Raw genomic sequence first — 26,371 nt, forward strand, 5'->3', positions numbered from 1 at the left:
TGCCACCCCAGTTCAGACATGGCCATATGCAAATCAGTCTGACCATGTGCCTCATGGGAACAGTCCAGCCCTAACTGCCAAGCCATGCCTTCCCTGGACCGGAAACAAGCTTCCTAGGACCGGTTTCTGGCATTTCAGCCGTCTTCAGCCAGGCTTGCTTGAACCCAGTGGCAAAGTGAGCAAGAGACTCACGTCTGAGCATACCCTGCCAACTTATGGCGAACAAAGCGGTACAAAAGGGGGTGGTGATGGACGGAGCATCAGAACCAATCAAACACTCACACCCAGTCAATAGATCTGGCTTTGATCCATCACCGTTCTTTAGCCCACTCTGCCACCCCAGTTCAGACATGGCCATATGCAAATCAGTCTGACCCTGTGCCTCATGGGAACAGTCCAGCCCTAACTGCCATCAGGCGCTCCCCAACCCTGCACACCTTCAGGAAGAGCCTAAAGACCTGGCTCTTTGACTGAACCGGAGCTGCCTCCACCCCCCAGCGCCTTGAGACCCTCACGGGTGAGTAGCGCGCTTACAAACCCCTGACTGATTGATGCTAACAGCAGTGTGTAGTAGACTAGTATTGTAGGTCTTGCTGCTCAGCCAGAGTGGAATGTTGGTGCGTGGTTAGAATGGAGTGTTGGAATGCCTGAGTGTGAGGATCAGTTGAGGACGGGCTGAGCAGCAAGTGGGCTGCTCCTGGTGGGGTCCCCCTTGATACTTATCATCTGATCAATAAAGCATTATTCATATACTACACCTCGGCTACTTCCAAATATTCCATCATATTTCATCTGGCAACGATCAGGAAGAACCTGCCTGTGCTGCCTTAACAGATGGTTAAACAGAAAACTGAAATTTCCTAAGGTAAAGCACCTATCTTGAAAAAGTAATCTACATACTTAAGAACCTGACACCAGGGGCCCCACCAGTGAACAACATCGGTCGCCCGCTGAAGTGTGTCAGGACTCGTGACTCTTCCTGCTACCTTCCTCACCTACGGTCTACCAGTTCCTGGGTTATCAGTCACTCTTCCATCAAACCAGGTTCGGTATGAGAGCTACCTGAGGAGAGTTCAACAGATAAAGAAAACCGGAGCTCTAACGAGAGTTCAGCTGGTAGAGAGAACTAGCAGCCATGAGACCGATCTCCACTTTTTGACAGGTCAGAGGGATATATAATTGGTAACAAGCGGGTGTAAATGGATGGTCGCTGCCACCTACTGGAAGTAAAAGGAACTTTTATTCGCCTGAAAATTTATTCCCTGTACATCGTAGTACAAATACTGTGAGACTGTCTAATTCCGTTCGCTGTGGTATAGCACCCGGGTGAGCAGTTCGTCTGTGTTTGCAGTTTGGGCACTTCGTTTTATGAGAACCTTCGCACCCACTTTCAACCCTTGGGGTCTTGTGGAGTCATTTTTGGGTCAAAACCGTTCCTTCATACATCAAACTGCGGTATTTTGGTGATTCTCAACACTATTATTTAAAGCCTGCCGTTACACTCAGCGGCATTTGAATGGGTGCCGCGAGCCACGGCACTTCAGCTAGAGCCGCGAGACTGATGCAGTCTGTTAGGAGCCTGCCATGCTGTCACAGGCTCACCTTATTGTTCTGTGTTGTCCTGGCAACTTTTCGATGTTTCAGTCCCTCACGTCATTGCCTCCGCATTCCTCAAGTCTGCTGCTCACTGACGCCTACATGCATGGACGTGTTGAAAGCCACTCGGTTCTCCATCGTGCTGCGTGCCTCCATTTTGGATCTGCACGGTTATCCATACTCAGTGCTGTTACCAACCACGTTTACTTATTACAATTAAGTCGGAGCATTTGCCAACCACGTTTTTTTGTGTGTATGCTCAGAACAATAAAGCTTAAAGCAAGCCTCATCGCACCAAGACACTTCTAGTATCCAGTAGAACTTATCGCCTTACAACATGGAAGTGAAGTGATTTCATTAATCACCCTCGATGCCTACTTCCAACTTCCTGAAATGGTGCTACAATTTTTGGGTAATCATACTACTACCTCAGGCCCATCTAAAATCTTTATTCAACCATTCATTCATTCGTGTGGCATATTTATTTCATTTAAAAAAAAAAAAAGAATAGAAGAGTTACTTATTTTAAAATTGCTGCAATATGTTTTTCCATTTCGTTGTCATAGCAGTCTTTATGGACAAGGGTTTCGTATAGCTTTCTTCTTATGATATTGATCTGTTACATGTTTTCTGAAGGGAACTTTTTATTAGGTATACGAGTGAATAACCTAGTCTGTAACAACATTTTTCATTATTTGTGGTATGCATTGCCAACGAAGTTTGTTGGTTCATAACGTGTAATTGTTCCCTTGGTTCATAACGTGTAATTGTTCCCTCTTAGGTAATTTGTCCGTTACAAGTTCCAGATGAGAATGTTCATTAGTTTAGGTTTATATACAGCCTACTACAGCCAGTAACCGAATTTCTATGGTATGCATACATTGCCGTGTCATTTCACTTGTACGTGGATATGTCACATATGTTATTACTGTATAGTATTTTACTCATCTACACAGAAATAATGTTCATTATTGAAGTATGCACAAGTTCATAACGTGGAATTTTTCCCTTAGCTAATTAATCTGTTACAAGTTCCCTAATGGGAATTTTCATTAGTTTAGGTTTATGTATGGATTGCCTTCTAAATTCAGCCAGTAACAGAATTTTCATGGTGCGCATGCATTGCCAGTGTCATTTCACTTGTACGTGGAAATGTCACATAAATTATTATTGTACGTTATTTAATCTGCATGATTATAATTTTCATTTATTAAGGTACACACTGTAATAGCCTTCAGCTGTGTGGTCTTCCACCGGTACGTGGTTTTCCAACCTATTTTTATTTTTTTGCATTATTGTGTATCGCTCATAGTGCTTTCTTCACATGTTTAGTTTAGGGCTTGCCATTTATTCATGTGTACGGTGATATCCACTTTGGCGTGGACAGGTCACTTTCAGGTATACATTTTGAAAGCCAACTGGCTTTGTGATATTCACTTGTACGTGCAGATATCACCTACTGTGTTTTTACTTCTTATTTCTTTACTCCACTGTGTGTAGAATCTACAACTTCTGCAAGTTTGTGGCAGTGTGTGGTTTTTTCACTTCCTCTCTTGGTTCTGGTACATGATTCCACCCCTTTTTCTGTCACATTGGACATTGGTGCAGTTTTCACCTTTCTTAATATTTTTTTTTTCTTCAGTCTATCCTTATATTCTTATGAATGGCTTGATCTTTCCTACCTTTTTTCTACTATTTGCTATTTCTATCCTTCATTTGCTCCGTTACTCACGGGTGAGTAGCGCGCTTACAAACCCCTGACTGATTGATGCTAACAGCAGTGTCCTTTCATCTTGCTCCAGCCTTGTCCCTGCCTATTCATTTCTGTCTGGTTTGCCAGTTTGAAGTGGTTTTAGTCCTTCATTATCATAGGGCGGCCAATGTTTTTAACACCCCTTCAGCCCTCTTCCTTGCCCGTCCTAAACCCTCAGACCCTTGCTGGCACACATCAACAAAACCATCATCTGCATGAGGCACCTAAACTATCGGTGAATTAGGTGAGCTGGTGGAGGTCCCGGGATGTTTGTTTCAGGAGCAAGTCCCTGCTCATCCAGGTACTGCAGCGAACACAAAAGGGACCCCCGATTCATCATTTAATTCACTACCATCAGCAAGGGCGCCACTTTCCTCTAAGCCCACGCCCGTGGCGCTATTTCGACACCTCGTCAGGGGTAGTAAGCGCTATATAAAATACAATTACAATCTTAGCAAAGGCCGGCTCTGCGTATTCATGTAACTCCTAGGGTGCTGTTGGATTCCTCGGCGCCGACACCCTCATCATGATCGTGACGTTTTTAAGACACCGTCAAAGTGCTCCGATTGTTCCCTCTGCTAAGTCTCACTTTTTCTCGACAGCACTGCCATTTCCTATCAGCTCAGCCGTTACTGTCGGCCCTAAATAACCTCATCTAAATGTCCGTTCCCCGCTCATGGTGCCACGCAGAGCCCCTGTCACGCAGCACTCCTGTTTATCTAGGTGGCAAAGCTTCTTTGCACGGACTAGAATATGATTCTCACAGTGCCCTTCTGTCTGCCCGCACAACTGCACCGATTCAGGGAGCTTAGCTTGCAAGACCGGCTCATAGGAGGCAGGGCAACATCTTCCGGAATAGCATAGCAATCTCTTCCGGTGCAATAGAAGTGGCGGTTTCTTTGGGGATAGATAGGTCGTCCTATTTGGGGCGGGCCATTTTTTTCTTAACCAATCGTAGAACATATCGCCCCTAAACTTGTCAATCAGTTCAAAATCAGCTTCACTGATTACTTCTCCTTGACTCCCCATGTTGAAGTTGGTTGCTTAGATTCGGAAGCGAAGTACTGTCATTCGTGTTTAAGCTCTTCTGTTCGAAAACGGGAGGTAAGATCCACGTCCTGTTGCCTCCCGTATGATTTAGGATGGTTGTCATGTGCACATTTTTCAAACCACTGCATAAGTGTATGTAAAGCACCAAAATCGTTACTGACGAATATGATACAAATTATAAAGAAGTGGCCGGATCATTCAAACTCAACGTGTCATTGAATACTAAACGCAGTACATTAGTGATGTATGCAATTTCTATGTTTATTGTAAAACACCCATCACTCTTCACTCAAAGATCCATCTCTTAATGGTTGTGTTTTGCAAGGAGCTTTCGGGAAAAGCGTCATACTTTTTGCCACCAGGCTCTCAATTTGAGAGTAACCTTTGAGTGACGGGTTCATAAAACTCGTTCTAGATTTTAGAAAATTTCTTGACTCAGGACATGTATCTTCTGCTTGCTTGCCTGCCAGCCTATCTATAATGACCTGGAATCACCTCATAGCTGCCAAGTTTCCCAGGTTCACGTGTGTTCTGGTTTCCCTGTCCAGTTTTTTTTCCTTTAAGTTCTGGGACCCAAAGTGGATTAGTGGTGAATTAGTATAGGGAAATATACGTTGTTAATTCAAGCAATGGACATGTGAGTCTCATAGATTTAATGGGATAAAGGAGGGCTAGAGGAGGGAAGAGTCTAAGAAGTGTTATTTGGGAGACTATAATAGTAAAATGAGGGTTGGGATGAGTCAAAGGAGGGATAGTGGAGGGAAGAGTCTAGAAGAGTTATTAGGGATGGGAAGCATCAGCGGAGGCACAGAGGAGGGAAGAGTCTAGAGAGTGTTATTTAGGAGATCGTAGCAGTAAAAGGAGGTTTGGGGAGAGTCAAAGGTGGGATAGAGGATGGAAGAGTCTGAAAAAGGTTATTGTGAGATAGTAGTACAATGATGTTTGGGTGAGTCAGAGAGTGGAGGAAGAGGATATATTGTGAGTTTAGATGAGACAGAATAGTGCACTGGACAGAGTTTAAGTTTATTTTTTTCTTTTTATTTTTTCCCTACACAAGGAGCAATATAATACATTTATAGATACTTAACCACATAGAAAGGTATACATGTATATGGAAAATAATAAAGAGAGAAAGTTGAATTATATAAAATTCCATATTTGCATGTATGGATACATATAAACTCAGACTTTCAAGTGTTGCTATACATAAACCAATTTTGTTGTGTATTTGTATGAATAGTTTTATTGTTTAACATTTTTATTTATATCTGTGTATTTTCATTTGATATTTTCCCCAATATTTCAATAGTGAAGCACTTTATAGATACAATTGTTATGACCATATTTACACATTGTGATAAAATATTAAAACAGATTCCCATATGCATCTGATCAAATAACTTATTTAACTTATCACACATTTTGTTAGATTAAAATAAAAAGAGCAGAGACGCTTAAGCATATATTTAAATAACTTATATGTAAATTATGCAATGATGTATACACATGTTAACCATACATTAATAATATATTCTAACCATAAGCAATATATACATTTGTGAAGCAGTCCTATAAGAATATGTATATATTTTTAAACTTTAGTTTATATTTTGTACTAAGAAAGGGGCATATCTAAACACATGCACATAATCAAACTATAAATGTTTAGCATACAGAGGCATATGCTGTACATTTGTGTTTTGAGTATGGTGGCCATGTAGGAAAGAGCCAACTATTGAGTAGTCTTCTTAAGGTAAAATAGTAATCCGTGGATCTTATGTTTGCGGGTAATGAATTCCATAGCTTGGCTGCTTGAACAGAGAAAGATGTACCACCCACTTTTATTTTCTTGTATGCTGGGATTTTGAGGCAAGGTGCATATAAATTCATAATCCTATATGTATCCATCCAAAACTACGCTCTAGAAGTCAAATCAATCCTTACTTGGCGAACACCGCAGATTGGGGAAAGAAACACAAATTATTTTGTTATTTAACCCTCACACACCCTATTGGTGTCATGCTTCATCATCGGGTTCACCCTGACTCCTAAAGATCAGGGTGGGCTCGACCGTATTTCAGGGAGCTCTTAGGAGATGTAGGCCAGGGGGACTTAAAAGATAAAAATCCTACTACGTTCTCCAGGTATCCCTTTTATTCTCGGGGACGTAGTGGATATTAAAAACGGGTCTTTCTTGGAGTAATGGTCCTATGGCCCTAATAGTCTGCCAACATGTTTCAGCCCAAACATTATGGCCTCAAGTGTCCTGGGCTTTCATCAGGGCTCAAATGGTTCGCTCCCTGGCGTTGACAGTGATTCACTCCATATATATATGTTGAAGGAACAGTTAGCCGTAACCTTTGGTCTCTGTCTATCCTGGCGTTTGCTAGAGACCAAATAGGTCATCCACGGGTGAGGACCTTTGAAGTACGTGCGACTACAAGGCTGCCCGCGCTGCTATCCATGAGATACCAGTAATTCCCCCGATTAGGGCGGAATTTTTCTCATACCTGAAGAAGGGAGATAAGTATTCTCCTTTTTTACAAAGCATGAAGGTGACAGCTAACTGTTCCTAATATATATATTTATATATCTAATCTGCGGTGTTCGCCAAGTAAGGATTATTTTTTACTTCTAGAGCGTAGTTTTGGATAGATACATATAGGATGGCAGATTTCTAGTTGGGAGGAGGTATCCATTCCCTAACCTCTCTTACCCCTTGAGTATCAGTGGATTACCCTCCATTGACACTGTTTTGGTTACAGCATATAAATTCATTTAAATCCATAACCGTGATGAGATGTTTTGGGGTCTGTTGAGGATGCAACCATTGTGGGCATGTTAGGAAAGTGTATTTTTTTTGTAAGATAGTGCAATACCAGTTGAAATGCCTCTCTTCGTAGAACAACTACTCCAAGAAGACAAACAGTGCAAGCTTCCCTCCTTCAGAGATGCAGCTATGGTAGCCCCAGCAGGATCTTTCCCCTTCACAGGGCAGATAGTAGTAGTAGTAGGAAAGTGAGATTCCCTCTCAATGAAGGAAATACTTGCAAACTTCAATTTCCAGCAGAACAGATCCGGCAGAGATGTACAGCTTTCATCGTTCACAGAACATGAACAGCTAAGGCATGAGTTACATGTATGTTACAGACAGAATTCTGAAGAGGGTGCTCAACTCACTGAGATATATTGCCACCCTGAAAATCCTACTGCTGCTGTCACTCAGGTGTCAAACTATCTGAAATGGTGTTGAACACTCATGTATCTGCCTCTGAGCAATTCTAGTTTCAGTGCGCACCTATTCAAAATGTTGAGGCCCCCCAGTGTACTGTATTGCCTTTATGTGCTTGCTCGCAACCATTGTGAAGTGGTCACATGTGTTGCCACAAAAGCATCATGACTGAAATCCTGTTGCAATACAGAAGTGGCGAAATGTCAGAAGGCCTATTGGGGGAACAAGAGTAGTTGTTATTGAACCATTCATCAGGTGGTCGGTAGTCACTGTTAGAACCTTTGCACCCATAATTTTTTCAAATTGAGTCATAGCCGTCTCCCTGATCCTTATCAGCCATAACTTCTCCACACTCTTGTCCCTGCAGGGTTTTGAAATACAAAGAGTTGTGAAAGACAGTGTGGCCATGCCTCCAGGTGGTGATCATGGAACCCTTTATGTCAATAATCACATAAGTAAAAGTTCTTAAACCTTCTTATTAATGACTATGCAATTACTAGATCACCTTGCTGTAAGTGGGAGACCTGGGACTCTCATTGTTTATCTACATATTGCTTAGTTTTATTCTTGGCAACAGCATCTCAATGTCTTGTGGTACTTGGGATTTATCGTCTTCCCTTTGATGCGGAAGGGTTGTGTGGATTTTCCAACCAAACATCAGTTCAGCAGGAGACACAGCGGTGGTACTATGAGTGTCTCTGTAGTCCAGTAGTATCTGACACAAAACTTCAGGTAGTTACTAGTGAGACATCTTGGCTATTTGGGAAAGACTTCTTCAGAGTGGCCATAAAACGTTCAACTAAAACACTGGCCTGCGGCACAAAGCTGTGATTTTTCATTACTTAAAGCCTAACTCTTTTGCAAAATCTTTGAATTCTTTTCCTGAAAAGGAGGAGCCGTTATCAGACTTCAAAACAGCAGGAATGCCAAAATTATTAAAATACTTTGTTAACGCAGGAATGGTTACATCTTATAAAGTGCAGGGTACAGCCATTACTTCAGGAAACCTTGAACATTAATTGATGACCACAAATAAATGTTGACTGCTTGGTAGGGGCTCAAAGAAGTCACAGCAACGTTTTTCTTCTCTTGCGTGGTGATCTTGGAGATCTGTACAGATTCTAGACCTCTATCTTTGCTCGATGCCTGGAAGATATGACATGTTTTGACATTCTACTCAATTCATCAATCTAGATCGTAAGCCACTCCTTCTGCCTTAGGAGTTGGTTTGTGACCACCCCTCTTCAATGTGCTTCATGTGCAAGGTCTATGATATGACTTTGCAGTGACTTGAGAATAACCATTCGGTGTCCCCCAAGAGCAGTCCTTTCTGAAGGTACGCTAGCAGTTCCCATACATTTTATAATGTTCATTTTACTCTGGGGGATATAAATTATGAATCTTCTCTAGTTAATTCTGTCCTTGAGACTTGATCAGAGGCTTTACGACACACATAGTGGGGTCTTGTCTGGATACGTGTATTTTCGAAGTTTCAGGGTTCAGGGACGTGACTGTTTAGTGACATATGTCTTAACTTTCTATATGAAAACATGTTATAAACTCTGCAGTATTTTTCTTTTTGTGAGGTCTGTGAATTATTTTAAATCAGTAGTCATGCAAATGTAAACCCCATCTCAATGCAGGGCGGCATTATGGCCTTTGGGTTGATAAATATTGAAACAACTGTGAAGGATTTTCCATACAGGAAAAGATGAAAGTGCTCACAGACCCACACTACAGCCAGGGATTCTTTCCTGGCCTATGAATAGTTCTCCTCCAAGTTGGTAAGACTGCGACTGGTATATGCAATCATGTGCCTAGGTGCTTCAGGGTAAGTGTCTCTCTGAGCTGGAAAAGCTCCAAGTCCTAGGACTCTCATCTACCGTCAGTTGAGTGGCTATGGATGTATCATAGTACGTAAGCTGTTATTTTGACTTTGATGCTTTGAAATGCAGGCTGACACTTTGAAGACCACATAAATGCAGTTCCCTTTTGTGTGAGTTTCTTCAAAGGCTCTGTTATTGTGGCGTAATCTGTCAGGTACTTAACATAGTAGCTGGTAAGCCCTACAAAGGAGCGATGATTAGAGACATTCTCTGAGGGTGGTGTCTATGTCAAATCAGTGACCTTATTGGGGCCTGGCCTCATGCTATAAGGTGGGAAAGGGTGGAGTTGAATTTTTTGAGTGCTACATTAGCATCCTGCAATGCTTGGCAGGCTGTATTAACGGCAGAATCAAATTCGTTTACGCACACCAGTACAGTAGTAGCTGTTTCTGTCGTTGAATCAAATATGGATACCATTTATGACTTTTCCTATCTCTTCTTGAAAGATGATGAGACACCAAAACAGAGTCTTTTATAGCGGTATAAACCACAGTGAGTGGCAAAATTGGTTAAATATATTGATTCTTTTTATTTTAGTTCTTTTTATTGAAAAACATAAGCTTTGTACATCACGTGGTGTAGAGAGGATTAACAGTCGTTACACATACACCTAACAATAGTGCATCATACGACTAGTCAGTATTTCTCAACCTTGCAAAAATTGCACTGTTACAGCCAATACAATTACAACATTGGCCCAACTGTCCCCCAGCATCCAATTCCCCTAACCCCCTATACTTACTCCATGCCCTTCATAATTTCTCCATTTTTTTTGGGCAGCCTCTTGCCCTGTATATCACCTGTCCTGCCCTCTGGCACCAATCCAAGTCGGTCCCAAATTCTGCAATGCCCAGTAGGACTGCAGCCCCCATGCTCTCGCTGTGTTACGTTTGGCAACTCCAGCTGCCAGCCTTAGCCAAATCTCTGTGTACCTTGGCCAGTTCTCTTCCCCTTTAATCCCTAGGAGGAGCCACTTGGCATCAAGAGGGAGCTCCATCGCCTTGAGACTGGCCATCCTAGGTGTCACCCTGGCCCAGTAGCTCTGCACAAGTGGGCGGAGACTCTACTCTGCCAATCTTGCTAAGCAATGTCTTTGAGTAGAAAGTCCTATTCAGTATTTTAAATTGGACCAGACTGAATCGTACTTGGATAGCGATCTCCCACGGGCTCTGGGGGGCCTCCTCCCAGTCCTTGTCCTCAAACTCTCCTAGAGCTTCCACCCACGCCTGCCTCAAGGGGCCCAGTGAGTCCAGGGAATTATATGCTAATAACCTATATATCGTTGACACTCTCCCTTCTGTCAGTGCCTTGGTAAGTATCCGATCCTTTAGAGGGGAGGACTCGGGTATCTGCTCACCGTCCTGCAGATGGCAATGAAGGGCGTGCCCTAGCTGTAGGTATCTAAAACGCTTGGATTCTACCAGGTTGTACTGAGGTCCTCGAATTTTATAAAGGCTTGACATCTCCCAGGTGTTCTATGCCTATGAGCTCCCATTTCGAGAATCCTTCCAGACCACCCACCTCCAGCAGCAGACTGCTGTGCCAGAGTGGCGTTAGCCGGGTAAGTCTCCCCTCCATCTTAGAAACTGCGTGGCCTCTCTCCAGACTCAAATTACTGTCGTAGTGTGTTGCTGCATGCCCCTGTCGCCACCCTCTCCGTAGAGGAGTCTCTCATATCCTCCTCGGCACATGAACGCCCTATCTACTCTAAATGCCAGATCCCGGTGGTCCGCAAACACCCCCTCGTTAATGACCAGGAGTTGTGAGGCCAAGTAGTATTTCAGGATATCTGGAATCGCTAGCCTCCAGTCGTAGACCTCCCCTCTGTAACTTGGTCAGCTCTATTCTAGGGGTTCCCCCTTGCACAGTAACCTGCGGACCTCTTGGTCTATGCTCTTACTGACAGCCAATTAATCTTATTGGCTGTATTCTACTCGATGTAAAGTAGTCTCGGTAGACTCATCATTTTGTAGACGGCCGCTCTGCACATCAATATAAGCGGCAGGTTGCCCCAATGTGTCCCGTCCCCTCTGAGCCTCTACAATTAGGGGGTGCTATTCCTCCGAAGAAACTCCCGGGGAGCCCGTGAGACATATACCCCCAGGTACTGAAACCCTTCCGGTAACACCATAGCTCGGCAGTCCCAGGGTAGACGGGGGCAGCCTCAGACAGTGATTATATCACCAACTTGGACCTGTTAATAGTATAGATGGTTTTCTTCCATCTTCCCGAACCTCCCCTATCACTCCTCAACAACTCCCTCTCCACGGGCATTGTCCCCAACCTCTTCAAGACCGCGGAAGTCGTACCTATCCTAAAGAAATTAGGCTCTGACCCTCTTGTACTCAGTAAATTCCGCCCAATATCGCTGCTACACTTCCTGGGAAAAATTTTGGCGGCCCATGTAGCTAACTGCCTGAGCACATTTGTGGAACTTTCCCACTGCTTAGACCCACATCAAGCGGACTTCAGGCCTGAACAATCCACGGAGTCCATTATTCTGGCGGTCCACGATGAACTCAGGAAGGGGGCTGATCAAAACACCACACAGGCACTAGTGCTCCTGGATTTGTCGGCAGCTTTCGACACTGTAGACAACAATTTATTGGTTGACCGGGTCGAGAGCGCCGGCATCCGGGGGCCACTGCTACAATGGATCACCTCCTTCCTCAAAGATCGCTTCCAGGCGGTTCGTCTCGCCAATTTCTCCTCTGAGATAAAAAGACTGACCTGCGGGGTCCCCCTGGACTCTTCTCTCTCCCCTCTTCTTTTTAATCTATATATTTTCCCGTGATCTTAGATCTTCGGAAGAGAGAAGTAGTCACTTTTAATTACGCGGATGATCTCCAACTTGTCTTCATCATTGACACGTCACTCTCCTCTATAGAGAAGTTCCAATCGACCATGAATTTCATCAGCAACTGGATGAACTTAAACCAGTTAAAGCTCAACCCCGATAAGACGGAGCTTGTTCTCACAGGGACCCCTGCCAATCCTTGGAACTCTATCTTCTGGCCCCATTCATTGGGCTGCCCACCCTCCCCAGTCTGCTCTGTCAAAAGCCTAGGTGTAACAATCAGTAGTGACCTCACCATGAAGGCCCAGATTAATTCAGTGGTCTCCGCCTGCTTCTTCCACCTGCGAAGAATCCGGAAAATCAGCAGATTCCTATCCTTTGAAGCCCCTACCCAAGTCACGCTGGCCTTAGTAATCTTGCGCATCGACTACGCCAACTCACTGTACGCCGGTATCCCTGCATACTAATCGCACCGGCTATAAATGGTACAGAATCAAGACGCCAGGCTTGTCTACGGCCAGCCAAAATCTCACCACGCGAAACCCCTGCTTAAAAACCGCCATAGGCTCCCAGTGAACCAGCGGCTGCCTTGTCCTCCCATGGACCTGCTTTCATTGCTACCAAAATCCAGCGCTATGCCCCCTCTCGCGAACTATGCTCTTCTAGCCTGAATCTACTGACCCCTTGTTTATTCAAACGAAAAAAACACCCTAGCGCCCCAATTCTGGAAGTCTCTCCCCCCCGAATTGCGCCAGGTTGCCTCTTACCCCCAGTTTAGGAAATCCCTTAAGACTTGGCTCTTTTCCCAGGCCTATAACTAATTAACTCTCACTGCATATGTCTACCCCTCCGCTAAGCGCCAAGAAACCGCCTGTGAACGTGCGCTCTATAAATAATTTTATCATATCATAGCCGGAGTGGTTCCCAAAAATGCGGAACACCTGCAAAATGCTCCCATTTGAGAATTTGGGGCGCGTGACGTATAGCAGGATGTCGTCTGCATAGAGATAGATCCATTCCTCCCATCCACCTGGCGCATCGATATTCTATATCAAGGGGTCCTGATGGATGCACGGCACTACGGGCTTGAGAGCCAGGGCGAACATCAAGGGGGATAGCAGGCAGCGTTTACTTGCACCCTGGCCATGGGGGCTCTGTAAAATGACCTGATCCACGCACAGAACTTCGGCCCGAAGCGCAGCCTGTCCAGCACTACAAACATAGTTTCACTCAATGGAGTCAAATACCATCCTGGCGTCTAGGGCCATTGAGACCGACTGTTCATCCGTTTGCGACTCGGTCAGGTAAAGCACTCCGTACAAGCGTCGGAGATTAAGTCGGGTGTTTCTGTTGGATATGAAGCCAAATGATCAGGGTGAATGATCGAGGGGAGGATCACCGCAATCTAGTCGCTAAGGCCTTAGCTAGTACTTTGGCTTCTGTGTTCAGCAGGGATATCAGTGTATATGACCCGCAATCCTCCGGTGGCTTGCCCTCTTTGTGAATTACCACTATGATCGTTGTTCTCTGGTCCTCAGGTAGGCAACCCTCCTTGTTCACCTCTAGGAACATTGCTAACATTAGCTTAGTTCTGATGTCTGCAGGCCCCTTGAACAGCTCAACCAGTAGGTTGTTAGGGCCCGGTGCCTTCCCTGATTTGAGCTTGCGCAATGCCTGCGCCAGCTCCTCTTCCATTAGGTTTTCCTCCAGGGTTTCACACTCCTCTCCAGTGAGCGCCTGAAGGGCGATATCTTTAAGGAGATCTGCGCAGTCCATGCCCATCATGGAGATCTGGGATGCATAGAGGGTCTCATAGTAGGCGGCAAAGGCCTCCTCTATCTCTGCATTTGCTGTACGAATGTCTATGTGCTCATCTCGTAACTCGAGTACCCATGTTCTCTCCCTAATTCGCTTGTCAAGCCATGCCAAAAGTTTGCCGTCCTTATCGCCTACATCTTATAGGCGACGCTGCATCGCGTGTTTTCGTGCCTGAACCTCTGCCAAGGCTCTCAGGTCTTCTTTGGAAAGTTGTAATTGGTGGCAGTGCTCTCCCCCCACACCTCCCATGCCTGCCTCTCTAAGTCCTTTATCGATGACTGCACACTTCAGTCCTCCCATTAAGCGCCACATAGCAAGCATGTGTATCATGACATACCTTGTGAGGAGCGAAGGGCTCTGGTTTCTTTATGAGGATATCCACTCCACAGAAGTTGGTTGTGTACCTAGCGTGGGCCTTCTGTTCTTATCCCATTCTGTCTAGGGCTCTGTAATGGTTGCCCCTGAGGTGCGTCTCCTGTAACAATAGTACATCGGGCCGTAGCAAATTCGGTATTGTAGGACTGGTGTACGTTTAATGTTGCTTCCCTGGCCATTAACATTCCAGGACCATACTGTCAACCTATGAGACGTGTCGTGTGTCCCAGTCATTGTAGCCATCCAGGATATCCATGCTGCTCCCCACACATGGGCTGCCTCCTTCCCAGAACTCACTCAGGTTGTCAAGGAAATTACCAGTCCCCACCCCCCTCCCTCTTTTAAGAGAAGGATCAAATACCGTTGAAGCCTCTGTAAAAAAGAATTCAAAGATAACCACCCATACTTCCCAACTCTGCTTTGTCAGTTTTGCACTACCCACTCCCCCAACTTACAAAGTGCCTGTCACCCCAAATAAAATATCTGATAACTAGAGTGGGCTGTAGTCACCCAATCAATGGTGTTACGGATATCTAATATGAACATGATATAACATCTCATATACCTTCAGAAAGAAAACCCAGTAGCGCTCCTTCTTTGTAAAGCTGCCATTTGATTGGCTAACCCCCATGGGTTAACTCCCATCTGTGTCCTCCCTCCCATTCCTGGCTTTGTTATTCTAAAAAGAATGCACTGCATCCCTTCCCACTCGTAATTGTCAAAACCCCCTTACTGGGTCCCAGAGATTTTACTCATGTGTCGTGTCCTATGGAAAGGAATGCAGCTCTCGCTGGCCTGCAGCCCCCTTCCTGACCACTGTCCAGTCCTCCTGCCAGTCCCATGCCATCTCCGGTGTGGTAAAATGCCATGTTTCCCTGTCCGTGATGACCCTGAGCCTTGCAGGAATGAGCATCATGTATATCATCTCCTTGACCCGCAGAGCCCTTTTTATTTCATCAGAGCTTTTCCATTGGCACTGTACTTGTAAGGTGAAGTCTGGGAAAATGCAGATCACCGCGTTTCCAAGGTACAGGTCCCCTGTGTCCTAGCTGTCTGCATCTAGTTCAAACTTCATGCTATTATTCTTCGCGGTGGGGCCTCAGGCTGAGGGGGAGGGTGAAGAGGCAGTCCTCTATGCACTCTCAACCGAGAAGTTTGACTGACATCTTGGTTGGCGCTGGGCATGCAGAGCCCTCATGGACCCCCAGCACTTTGATGTTATTCCTCGTCGCCCTCCCTGCCTCGTCCTCCAGTCTGCCGGCCATAGCAGTGCTCTGCTTAGTTAAGGTTTGCACTTGTTCCTCAAGCCGTTTTGTTGTGAAGAGCAATCCATTGATTTGTGTCTCTGCTACTTTTTCGGAGTTATTTATTGAAAGTTGGACCGGAGCAGATTGACATCTATCGTTACTGCATCCAGTTTGGTCTCTATAGATGCTATGGATCCTCGTAGCTCTTTAAGGCAGCCATTATGGATTGCAGGGAGGGCTCCCCTCTCCTTGCGGCTCCCCTCCTGCCTCCATCATCTGCTCCCTGCGTCTGGCCTCCTGCAGTGAGCATTCTTACCTTTGCCAAAGTTGTTGTGTACAGAGGCCTTTGGGGTCAGCCCTTCACCATTTCACAGGCCCTTGCCCCGTCCGTCCTCCACACCTGGAAGTTCTACCTCCTGGGGACTCAGTCGGGGATGACCACCATTCACACCACCATACCCACAGGCTCCGCAGCTCTCGTCCAGACCACTTGCGTGTCCTTCGGCCGTCCAGTAAGCGGTCGTATGGCCCTCCCCGCGGCCCGCCACCTAGATATTAGTGGGGCCATACAGGTTCAGGGAGAGCCCTCCAGTTAGCCCACCCTAAGCGTGCGCCGTCCAAAGGCCCCCCAAAGGACCAGCTCTGTCCATGCAGACCCTGGAATAGCTATTTTTCTCTGGGACAGGGCAAAAGAGTCACGCCACACCCAACCAACATGGTGCAGTCTCTTAAGCAGGTGCTTCTGGAGCAGTCAGGGCCCCAACCAGGGCACCAGATCCAACCGCCGAGGTGTTCCAGGCATCCCTGTTATGCCATTCAATCCTCCGGGGGCCCTTCTCATGTGGTCTCACTACGCCTGGCGCTGCCGCTGTCTCCCTCATAGCGGCGCCAGCGGTATCAGGGTGTCCCGGGGAATTCCCCTTTACCTCCTGTGGGGCCCCCCACAGTCTCGCCCCTCTGGGGCCTCGGTTCTCAACTCCCAGCCTCCACGTGTGTGGTGGACCTAGGCCCGCTGTCTCTCCAGCTCCTGAATCGAGGGCTGGCAACAGGTCTCTCCCGGCGGTCTCTTTGACTCACTGGCCCATCCCCAGATCTATGTTGTCAGGGTCCGCCGCAGTGTCACGGCTCCAGACCCGCTTCCACTTGTCTCTCTCTCTTTGACCACCTCCTCCATTCCCTACGTCCCACTCCTGCTACTGTGATCTCCCTTGATTCTTCATCTAACTCCCCCCCCTTTCTCCCTATCCCCCCGACACGCTTATACTCCAATAGGCCGCTCTCCCGGGAGACTCAGGCCGACCCTCTGCCCCCCTTTCCACTGTTCCCTCCACTTCCTCTCTTCCCCCCCTCCCAATGTGTACCTCCCCTCAACTCGCCAGCCGTACCTCTGGCTAACTCACTCATTTTCCACTCTACACCTTCCTGGTACACCACCCCCTTACTTAATCCATCTTTCTTACAACCAGTTATCCCGGTTACCTTTCCATACCTTCCCCCTCGCCCCTTCTCTTCTTCCCTATACGCTCTCCCCCTCTCCTTGTACCCCGAATTCTCCTCAAACACCTCTCATCTCTCTTCATCCCCCCATTCCTACACTATTGCTGCACAACCTTGTATCCCTCCTCAGTACCTCCTTCCCTTTCCCTCCAACGGACCTAGCAGAATCATATTCGTTCTTCAACTACCCTCTAGTCCAATCCCCCCCACTCTGCCTGGTGCCGGTCCCCTTACATTCACCTCTCCTAGCTTACGGGACCTTTCCAGCCCCCTCTCCTCTCTTCTCCCCATCACTCCGGGCATCCTATGACTCCCCTCCCTTCTCTCCCTGCATTCCGCCCTCCCTCCTCGTCTCTCACCTGTCTCCTCCTAAATATGATCTCAATTCTTCCCTTCTGCTCACCATCAGCAAAGTTAACTCTCTCACTCCACCTCAGATGCACCAACAACCTCTCTCAACCCCCATCCATCCCCACCTTCTACTCGTGCATCCCAATCCCCCCGACCCCCACCTCTCCCTGCCCTCCCTTGCCAATTGCACACCCTCGTGTATCCATCGAACCTCCTAACTTTCCGTGCTCAGCTCTACTCTCTCTGGAAAATAAATTAGGATCTCCTCTATTTCCCACCTTGAAGCTACCATCTCACTCTTAAGCACTAAGTTATCCACCTTTCCTAACAACCCTATTCCCTTTGCAGATACTCACTTTCCCAAACTCCCGAGGAGTACCTTGCTCCCGCGCCCCAAAAAAGCCAATCACAATCTGTCCTGTGCAGACATCACTAACTTACTGGCTAGTTACAAGACTTCTAATGCAACCCCCTTCACTTTCCTCTCCAAGTAACTCTACTCTGTACACTATTCCGACCATCTCTTCTATGAGAACTAAACATCAGCCTCCTTCTACCCTGCCACCCTCATTCAGGAACATAATCCCTATCACCCCTAGAAGCCCCTATGCCCCCGTCACCAAAACAGTCTTGACTGAGTTGCGCTGTTTGCTCCACAAATGCAGATCTGCAATTAAACACAAACTTGAAATTTCTGACACCATCACTCGCCACAATCTTACCCTTCACTTCATCACTGAGACCTGGTTCAACGACACCTCTCATACTATGTTTGATCTTCTGTTACCCACCGACTATTCTATCCTTAGAAATGACAGAACAGACAAAGTTGTGGGAGGTATTGCAATCATCTTCAGAAACTCCCTCCAACTTAAGGCTTTCCCTAACAGCTCCTTTCGTACATTCAAATGCCTGTCTCTGCAGCTTCAAGTGCAACACTGCTCACCCCTCAGATTTCATGCCATTTATCACCCGCCTAGTGTCTGCTCTTTTTGGAGGCACTCACCGACTTCATCAGCGACCAATACTCTCAAAGTGACAGACAGATCTTCCTGGGAGACTTCAATCTTCACTGGGGCTCTTTGGAAGACTCTGCCGCCAATAGGCTTGCCACTTTTCTCTCAGCAAATGATCTCATCCAACATTGCACTGAAACTACACACTCTAAGGGCTCAATTCTTGACCTTGTTATTTCTAAAGCAGACATGCTTACTACTTCTATTCCTATTCAGGTAGACTAGTCTGACCACTTCCTCATCCCCTTCTCTCTTCACCTTTCACACTTTATAACTCTAGGGCAACCTAAAAGGACTACTACCTGGTTCCGTAACACTAAAACCATTGACCTTGACACACGATTCTGCTATGCTTTCAGTTCCAAAGCTAGACCTGAACTTGGATGTCAACGATCTCACCCCCCAATGCCTCGCAGTCCTTGCAGACAAAATTGATAATGTTGCTCCACTTCAAAGCAAAAGGAAACGGCCTACTCCTTCAGCACCATGATTCAATAAATCCCTTTATGAAGAAAGGAAGAGCCTGAGAATGACTGGAGAAACATTGGAGACAATCTCCGTCCACCACTAATCTTTCTATTCTACGTTCTGCAAGATCCAAATACCACAAACACATCTTCCATGAAAAAGCATCACACTTCAGAACCCTCCTCGACTCAGCTAAAAACAGACCCACAAAACTATTTTACCTCAACAAAAATCCAAACTGCTCTCCCCCAACCATCAAGCTTGACAATTCTACAAAGAAAGCAGCAGAATTGGCTTCATTCTTTGATGAAAAAGTGAAATCACTGGTGGATCAGGTCATTCTTCCTACCTCTTTGGAGGAGCGCAAATCCTTAGTCATTTGGCAAAACTTTGACTTCATCTCTGAAGATGCCCTCCTCAAATGCATCCTCGAAACTAAACCCTCTAACCATTCCTACGACCCGATCCCTTCTGACATTGCCATTGATTTGTACACCCATACTCTTTGCTACTGGACCTGTCTGGTTAACCTCTTCCTCAGCCAAGGCTCCCTTCCTGTTGCCCTTAAAACAGGACAAGTTACTCCACTCCTTAAAAAACCCTTAGCTGATGCAAACAACCTCAATAACTACTGCCTCATCACCAACCTCCCCTGTCTTGCGAAAATCACAGAAAAATGTGTCGCAAAACAATTTTCCAAACATATTATGGATAATAATCTTCTTGACAAATTCCAGTCTGGGTTCATTCAAAACTGCAGCACTGAAACAGCCCTGCTGCAAGTGATCGACAGTGCGCTGCATATACCCGATTCAGGGGAGTCTTGTATTCTGATTCTTCTAGACCCCCCTGCAGCCTTTGACACTGTTAATCACAACATTGTCCTTAACACTCTTCAACAGAGAATGGGCCTGAAAGGCACAGTGCTTAAATGGTTTGCCTCATTCCTCGCGGACAGATCCCAAATGATCAAGATAGCTAACAGTCTTTCGTCTCCATTGGTGGTAGGTCAAGGCATCCCTCAAGGTTCTATCCTCGCACCCACTTTGTTCAATCTCTATTTGGAACCATTGGGAAATCTCCTAAGTAAATCTGGGATCCTCTACCATCTCTATGCTGATGACACTCAAAACTACCTTAAGGTGTCCTCCGCACACGATATCTCAATCCTGAACTCTACTCTCAACTTTATTCAAATCTGGATGTCAGCTCATCAACTTATTATGAATCCTTCCAAAACTGAATTCCTCCTCCTCTCTACCGCTCTCTCTCCTCCTCCTGTTCAATCTTGGATGGATCAGCTGACGTTACTCAACAATAAACCTCGCATTGTCGACAGCGCAAAATCCCTTGGTGTCATACTTGACAAAAGGCTCAATTTACTCTCCCACATTAACTCCATTGCAAAGAATGCACAATACCCACTGCGCCTTCTCTGGGGGATTTGACGTTTCTTTCCGGAACAAGAACTAAAAACCCTGGTCCAATCTCTGGTTCTCTCTAGATTGGATTATTGCAATTCTCTTCTTGCTGTCCACCACAAATCCCACCTTTCCCCTCTTGAATCCTTTCTCCATTCAGCGGCTCGCTTTATATTTGGGGCCAAACAAAGTGACCAGATCACACCCATTCTGTCCTCTCTTCGATTGCTTCCCATCGAGGCAAGTGCAATCTCAAGACTGCCTGTATCACCCACAAAGCCTTGCATACTTCCTCCCCTCGAATACCTGGCGAATAAACTGAACATTTCTGGAGGCTCTAGACCATCTCGTAATGCAGAAAAGTTACTGCTTGAGCCCCCCCACCTTCAAGAGGGAAAGACCGATGGCTCAATACTTCTCTGGCAATGCGGTGAGAATCTGGAACTCGCTTACTCCATTACTGCGTACCACGACCTCTACTCGGACTTTCAAAACTGACCTCAAATCTCTTCTCTTCCAAAGACACCCCTCTTCAAGTCCCTTATGGAAGTTCTTTCTTTATTGTAAATTTGTAATCTATGCCTGGACAATCGTCATCCTGGTGTGTTTTTGCTTTGTGTGTTTTTGAGTGACTGCCATCTATTGCTTTATTTTACCTCTTCTTGTTTCTCGTTTGTTTCTGTAACATGTACATTTTGTAACGCTCTCCTCATGTAACATACTTGGTTCTATTGTGAAACGCTCTGACACCTTTGGGTAAAGTCCGCGCTATATAAAAATGCATTAAATAAAATTAAAATAAAATAATTCTCCAATTCCCAGCAGCGCAAGGCTTCGCCAGGGCTCTCATCACCGTCTCTTTCCCACCAGTGTTGCCAGCAGTCTCTGGCCATCCTCCCCGGGACCTCCGCAGCCATCCATGCAGGCAGTTCGCGTCTCTGATCGCCTCCAGGGGCAGGAGGCGTGCCCCCACTTCCGAGGGGAAGGACAGTAGAGCCTTGTTTCTCCAGGCCCGGATCGGCCCCGGCCGCCATCTTCTTTCGATGACATGAGGCAGTTATATATCCTCACTCCACTTCAGCGGCGCATCTTAGCCAGCCAACCGAGGGCCACAGCTTTGTAGTTCTAAGCGAACCTGCGCTAGTTATACAGGATGTAAAGTAGGATTTCAGGGGATTGCTCCTGGGCAGCCCGGAGCTCTTCTAGTTAGCAGCTATCTTCCTCTGTGGCTAGCCACGCCCCCATATATATATCTTGATTCTTTTGCCAACTCCTATTGATGGCAGCCTTTGTTTAGACCAAGGCTAGAAGGCTAGAAAAGACTCTGGCATCATTCAGCTGATGAATCATATCTTGTATTTGCGGAGCAAGATGTCTCTCTCTTTGAACTGCCTGGTTAGTTTGGCGCATGTCCATGCCTCCTGCTTGTTTATTGGGAATAGGGACATTGGGGGAATCCCACAGTGTGGGACCTTGAACAGGTTTAATGGTGTAAAGTTTCATATGGTTGTTGATTTCTTGTTCGATCACCAACTGCGCGCCCCCCTCCGCATCCCTGACAGACAGCGCCCCATGAAGGCTATCTGGTTCACCACCGACCTCCAAGAAACAAGACACACCTGCAGACATCTCGAGAAGCAGTGGAGGAACAGCAAAACCACTGAAAAACATACCACCTACAAGAACGCCATGTCAGAATACCACCAACTCCTTAGATCCACCAAAAGGATCTTTATCCAAAACAAAATCCTCGCCAACTCCAGCAACTCAAAAGAACTCATCAGCATCATCCAGGAATTCACCAAACCCCCCAGAGTAGCCACAGACGTCAAACCTTCCCAGGACCTCTGCAACAAGCTTGGCTCCTACTTCCATCTGAAAATCAAGTCCTTCTATGACAACTTCAGCGAACAGACTCTAGAAACCACCCCTTCCCCAGCGACGACAGCCAGCCTAACATCACCTCCTGGACCACGGTCACCACTGAAGATACTGCCACGACCATGAAGAGCACTCACTGAGGAGCCCCCACTGACCCCTGCCTGACGCACATCTTCCACAGAGCCTCTGCCACCATAGCGCCTGAGATACGACGCACCATCAACGCCACCTTCTAATTCGGCACATTCCCAGACGACTGGAAACGCAAAGAAGTCAAGCCCCTCCTCAAGAAACCCTCTGCAGACTCAACGGAACTGAAAAACGACTGACCTATCTCTCTCCTTGCCTTCACGGCCAAAGTCACCGAGACGATCGCCAACGCCCAGCTGACTAACTTCATCTAGGAGAACGCCCTCCTCGACCCTTCCCAATCCAGATTCCTCAGCAACCACAGCACCGAGACTGCCGTCCTCACCGCCACAGACAACATCCTCACGCTCCTCGACCAAGGCCCCACCGCTGCCCTCATCCTACTAGTCCTCTCCACAGCCTTCAACACCGTCTCCCACTGCATTCTCACAGCCAAACTCACGACTCCGGCATACAAGGAACCACACTCGACTGGCTGCGCTCCTTCCTCACCGGCAGAACCCAAAGGATCAGACTCCCGCCCTTCCAATCCAAACCCACAGAGATCAACTGCGGAGTACCCCAAGGATCGTAGCTCTGTCCCACGCTCTTCAACATCTACATGGCCCCCCTCGCCGCCATTGTCAGACAGCATGGACTCAGAATAGTATCCTACGCTGACGACACCCAGCTCATCCTCTGTCTCACGAAGGAACCCAATGCCCAGACTCAGCTTCCAGGAAGGAATGAAAGACGTTGCATCCTGGACGAGCAGCAGCTGTCTCAAGCTCAACTTGGAGAAGACCGAAGTCCTCGTCCTCGGACCCACTCCCTCAGCCTGGGACAACACCTGGGGGCCCACCGCCCTCAGCAACCTACCCACCCCACGGACCACGCCCGGAGCCTCAGTATTATACTCAACTCCTCCCTCACCATGACCTGCCAAATCAACGTCGTCGCCTCCCTGCTTCAAGACACTCCGCATCCTTTGCAAGACCTTCAAATGGATCCCCCATGAATCCAGGAAGACCGTCGCCCTCACACTCATAACAAGCAGACTGGACTACGGAAACGCCCTCTATGTTGAAATCAACAAATCCCTGCTAGGCAAACTCCAGACCATCCAGAACACCGCGGCCAGACTTGTCCTCGGCATCCCACGACATAAACATATCACCCAACACCTGCGAGACCTCCACTGGATCCTCGTCGAGAAGAGAGTAACTTTCAAGCTACTCACCCACGCCTACAAATCTCTCCACAACACCAGACCCAAATCCCTCAACGAAAGAGTCTCCTTCCACGTACCCAGGAGAAACCTCTGCTCCGTCGATCTCGCAGAAACCCCGCTTATTCGCAGAACCAGAGTAGGTGAAAGAGCCTTCTACATTGCGGCAAAGGCCTGGAACGAACTCCAGATCACCATCATATGCCTCCCCACTCTGCACACCTTCAGGAAGAGCCTCAAGACCTGGCTCTTTAGCTGACCCAGAGCGAGATGTTAGATGAATTTGGCAATCTTCTTCAAGGTTCTTAGGCTCGTCCCATTAAACCTGTTGATCAATACATAAAACCTTGAGGCAGCAAGCTTAACTGCTGTTCTTAAACTCAATAGGCATCCAGTGCCTGCTCTGGCTTCAACAACGTTAGCAAAGAGTGATCACCATGTTTAACAAATTGGCTGAAAACACCCTGACATTTTGGGGGCCTTTGTGATCCATGTGCCTAGATGCGTACATTAGTGAAATTTAGGACAGGTTTATGAATGAGTGTGGCAAAGTCAGTGTCTTTTAGCACATTAATGGTGGCATCTCTGTCCTCAAGAAACAGAATGGACATTCCAACTATGTTCAGTTTTATAACAAGTTTCTTCAAGTCTTGTTCAATCTTTGTGACCATGTCACTCCAAATAGAAAGCGCTTTCATGTTTTGGGATTGTGACAAGTGCAAGATGTGCTTTTCGATCATTCTCTAACAGTTGTCTGTCATCAGAGGTTTGGGTCCCTTGTGAGTCAATTTATTTTTCCTTTTACTTTGACATACTGATTTGCAACAAACCCATCTTGCCACATTTATGACATGTGTTCTTCATCGCAGGACACACGCATGATTATGAGGAGCAAAATCCACAACTAAAACAGCTCTGTTGGTGAGCATGTACAGTGACTCAACTTCTAGCCTGACTTTATGGCATCCCACGAGAACTGCATGATATTCGACAATGTTGTATGTTCTTGCCAAAGAAAGACTATCTTCACGTTTTCTTGGCTTGTGCAGCAGTTTGTTCTGAAGATTTTTGATTCATAGACAGCAATGATTTGTAATCTTAGCACATCGCCATTATTGTACTTCTTGAAGTTACAGTGCTGCACTGAATCGTTTATCTCGTCTTGAAAGCTTCTAAAGCATCTCCTTGCTTTTGCTTTGAGGAGTGAAAAAGATATCTTTCCTATTCAACGTTAGGTTTTGGAAGAAAGTATGCCATCAGCAATTGTTTCAATCCATCCTATAAAAGATTTTCATAATCTTTGAATTGATATGATATCACAAGTGTCAGCCTCCTCGCAGCGCATAAGGAGGCACATCAGTCTCTCTTTGTTCTCAAAGCCAATAGCCCCTGTACACATGTCAAAGTTTCTGGCTCATCAGCACCATCTGGAGCCCAAGTTGTTCGTGTAACCCAAATTAAATGGCAAGGCACCCACAATGATGATGACTCTGAGATGGTCGAATTTTGTGGGTTAGCTAGATTACTGATTGTTTATGACTTCATGTGAGCAACAGTCAACACCACAGGTTTGTCGTCTTCAGACTGGGATGAGGAGGCCATCACAATCCTTGAAGATGCCTCCCTTAATTTATCCTCGCCGCCGGTGTAATGATCTGGAATCGCCTTATCGACAAGCAGCACATGCAGGCAATAGGAAACAACGGTTTGGAATTTTAATCATTCCTTTATTCATGAGCACTGCTTACAGTTGTATCGCTAGTTATAAAAAAACTCACAGGCAATCACTCCAGAGCATTTGATAATGAAAGAAAGTGATGAGTAGGAGAGGTGTGGCGCAGTGGCCAGGGCGGCTGACTCTGAAACCCAGGGGCTCATGGTTCTCTCCCCGGTGTCGGCGGCAGGTTAGCCCAGCACCATGTGACTCTGGGCAATAGCTCGCTTAATCTTCCGGACGGCCCCCAGCAACTTGACACCTTCGGGTAATTGTTTGCGCTTTACAAATACTAGACATTTACATTTACATCCATGTGCTCATGGTAGCAGCTGCTCATTTCTCACTCAAAGCCTACACTCAATTCAGTCCACCACATCTGTGGAACTCACTTGGCTAGCACATACATGTTGAAATGTATGAATAGGACCAACGCAAAACGCGGGCAAATGGCCAACTCGCACGCCAGCATGGGCATCTAGTACATTAAGTAGAGTTTTGTTTTCGTATTTGCCTCCGACTTCCATTGATTAGCCACAACCCATGGATAGGACATCTTTCAACAATAACCTGAAACCTCTTAAAAATGATGTCCCTTCAGTCCCATCTAAGGATTACCCGCTGCCCAGGTAGGCACCATGATACCATGTCCATGTCACTTCAAGTAAGTCGAGGAGCACAGAAGGACCACTGAGGAGATAGAGCAAGAATGCAGGCGGGGATGAAAGGGAAGAATTGCCCAACTGTCTTTGTGACTGTGTGCCTGTCTGTGCGTGTCTGTGTCTCTATAAGTATGTCTGAGTGTGTGTAGGGGTCATAGTCAGAGGTGCTTTGCATGTTTGTGTGTATGTGTCGGGTGGTGTGCCTGCCCTCATGCCTGTCTCCGTGTGCCTTTTTTGTGTGCATGTAGCC

At 46.5% G+C, this 26,371-nt stretch overlaps 1 protein-coding gene across 4 annotated transcripts in view; it reads left to right on the plus strand.

Annotated features, from left to right (window-relative positions):
* The first annotated feature begins 4,334 nt into the window (after positions 1 to 4,334).
* Positions 4,335 to 26,371, plus strand: part of CEP112 (centrosomal protein 112) — a 2,536,355-nt gene continuing 2,514,318 nt past the window's right edge. For all 4 annotated transcript variants that reach the window (XM_085617276.1, XM_085617275.1, XM_085617278.1 and 1 more), the window contains exon 1: positions 4,335 to 4,453. The gene's annotated coding sequence lies outside the window, so the exon portion shown is untranslated. The remainder of the gene's footprint in view (positions 4,454 to 26,371) is intronic.

Source organism: Triturus cristatus, chromosome 7 (assembly GCF_964204655.1).
Source record: "Triturus cristatus chromosome 7, aTriCri1.1, whole genome shotgun sequence".
Taxonomy (NCBI): Eukaryota; Metazoa; Chordata; class Amphibia; order Caudata; family Salamandridae; genus Triturus; species Triturus cristatus.